This window comes from Manacus vitellinus, unplaced genomic scaffold (genome assembly GCF_001715985.3).
Source record: "Manacus vitellinus isolate BGI_N305 unplaced genomic scaffold, ASM171598v3 scaffold_1_pilon, whole genome shotgun sequence".
Taxonomy (NCBI): Eukaryota; Metazoa; Chordata; class Aves; order Passeriformes; family Pipridae; genus Manacus; species Manacus vitellinus.
In genome coordinates this window covers 6,199,799-6,202,741 of record NW_021939396.1, presented here as the reverse complement: position 1 = coordinate 6,202,741, position 2,943 = coordinate 6,199,799, and positions in this window count along the sequence as shown.

Sequence of the window (2,943 nt, the reverse complement as noted above, 5' to 3'; positions counted from 1 at the left end):
GTGGACGACCGGGCACCGCCCCTCACGAGTCACAGACGGGGCATAGACCCCGATAGCACAGGAATGTCTATATTTATCTATGAATATATATGATTATTCCTTTCTATCCCCCCACAGCAGTCCAGGGTTCCGTGATAGTACAGAACAAGGGCCTTGAGTGCGATTATTTTTTTTTTTAGAAACCCCTGAAGCGAGGCTGCGACCTTTGACTGGCACGGGCTGTGCGGTGTCCTCACAGGGCACGCGGGTGCTCCCACAGCCCTCCATGGAGTGAGTCCTTCCTTCCTCTCCAGAGGGATTAAGGGGGTCCTGGCCGACGGCAAGCTGATTAGGAGTCAGCAGTGCCCTGGCAGCCAGGAGGGCCAACCGTGTCCTGGGGGGCATCAAACAAAACATCGCCGGCCCGTCGAGGGAGGGGATTGTCCTGCTCTGCTCTGTGCTGTGGCGGCCTCACCTGCGTATAGTCTTAAGTTGCACCAGGGAAGGTTTAGATTGCACATTAGGAAGAATTTCTTCACAGAAAGGGTGATTAGATATTGGAGTCACCATCCCTGGAGGTGTTTAAGGAAAGACTGGATGTGGCACTCAGTACCGTGGTCCGATTTGACATGGTGGTGTCTGTTCAAAGATTGTACTTCATGATCTCAGAGGTCTTTTCCAACCTAATTGATTCTGTGGTTCTGAGTACTATATGCAGTTTTGGGAGCCACAGTCTAAGAGATAAGGCTTTTAGAGAGGATCCAAAGGAGGGCTACAAAGATGGTGAAGGACCTAGAGGTGAAGCCATACGAGGAGTGGCTGAGATACTTGGAGAGGAGACTGAGGTGAGACCGCATTGTGGTCTACAGCTTCCTCACAAGGGGAGGCAGAGGGGCAGGTACTTTTTTTCTCTGTGGTGATCAGTGACAGGAGAGAATGACTTGAAGCTGTACCAGCGGAGATTTAGGTTGGATATTGAGAAAAGGTTCTTCCCCCAGAGGGTGTCTGGGCACTGGAACAGGCTCCCCAGGGAAGTGGTCAAGGCACCAAGCCTGACAGAGTTAAAAGAGCATTTGGACAATGCTCTCAGGCACCTCGTGTGATTCTTGGGGCTGTCCTGTGCAGGACCAGGAGTTGGACTTGATGCTGCTGATGGATCACTTCCAGCTCAGGATATTCTATTCTATTCTGTTATGTCCTATGACTTTAAAAGCTGCCTTTTCTCTGCACACACACAAGCCCAGCTAGTGCCGTCATAGTTTGCCTGCTCCTCTCCATGTCTAGTGTACTTCCCGGGGTACTTAAGTATTCCCTGAAGATCACGCTGCTTCTCCAGTCCCATAACTTACAGCACGTTCCCATTGTTTAGAGAGCATATGGGTGGGTAATTGCTTTTTCTTTCCCCAAAATACTTGGCATAGATATCATATATGTAATATGTTTAACATATGGAAGGCTGCATATTTCAATGCCTCAGTGCACAATGTGCACATAAATGTTTTATGTGTAAATGCTTTGCTTCAAACACTTGTCAGCTGTGAGCACACGCAGCTTACAACTTGTGTAAGGCTGATGTATTAGGCTCTGGGTTTGTAGATTGTTTAATGAAAGGCGTGTGCATTATCAGCGTGCTATGTAATGCGGGCTTTAAGTTGAGATAAGTACACTGGCATGATATTTAAATATGCTATCAATTAGCAGTTACACCGTGTCTTTCATCTGCCCGGCATGCAGAACACGCTGCGTACTTTATATGTGCCACTTACTGTCATTTTTGGAGCTATGACAGATTTCAAACGATTTTTTAATCAGAATGTTCATTCAGAAATACAGTCCAATATTCATCAGAGATACAGACTGAGATGTGTTCAACAAACCCTTCCTGAAGGTGGATAAAAGGGAACAGATACAGTTTCTCTGCCTTTGAAATGTATGATACCTTTCTCCCAGAGTATTAACAAACCAGTTTAAATCCTATCATGGCAAGACCAGGATCTGCAGTGTGAATTTGTGCATAGACTGGGTCTTGCTTGTTTGAAGGCAGAGATTTCATAAGGAAATTATTTTAAAGAGAGCTTTTAAGCTATCTCTGAATTTGTGATATGGCTTATTTCTTATCAGCCCGAGTAGATTTAGTGTTGTATTAATTACTGCCAGCAAAACACTGCACCTGGATGATATTCAGAGCAGGAGCATCCAGGTGGAAGGTGACTCTTGTCAGCACAGCCTGACCTGCCTGGTGAGGGTAATGCCATCCCATCACATGGAGGCCATGTGCAGATCTGCTGGCTTTGCATAGAGGTTCTGGTAGGTCCCAGCTCTGCTGGAACTTGCGTTTTGATGGGTCTCTAATTCCAGTCTCCAAGCCATGAGCCTGAGTGGGGCCGGCTCCCAGGGCTGTGAAGGGGATGAGTTTGGCCAGTCAGCAGCAACCAGGAGTGACCCCATTCTAACAAAGCAGACAACCATCTGGGGCAGGTGTGACTGTGAGCCACAATGAGCTGTGTATTGAGACACTGTGACTTGGACCTTCATATTTGTAATGCTGAAAAAGTGCAATGTCCATGTTAACAACCCTTACAAAAACCCTCTTGAGTCAAAGTAGAAGGAAGACTTTGAACAGCGAACTCTTGGGAAGGGCATAAATAAATGTACCAGCAGGGATATATATATCAGTATGACTTTGGTGGGTCCCCAGGGAAGTAGTTTCCTTCCTGCATATCTCCTGTTGCTCCCCAGTTCAGCGAGGAGAGCCCTTCCTTTTCTCCCCAGGAGTCAAGCAATGTAATCAGTGCTTGTGGAGGAAATAAATACAGTTCTCAGCATGAGTAAATTCAAGTCAAATACACTTATTTGGCATTTTTATCCATGAAATCTTAAAAAAGCCAAGATCAGCCCATAATGACTAATTAGACGTGACGAAGAGGAGATGGCACAACAATGTAGGTGAGGGAGGAGATGGAG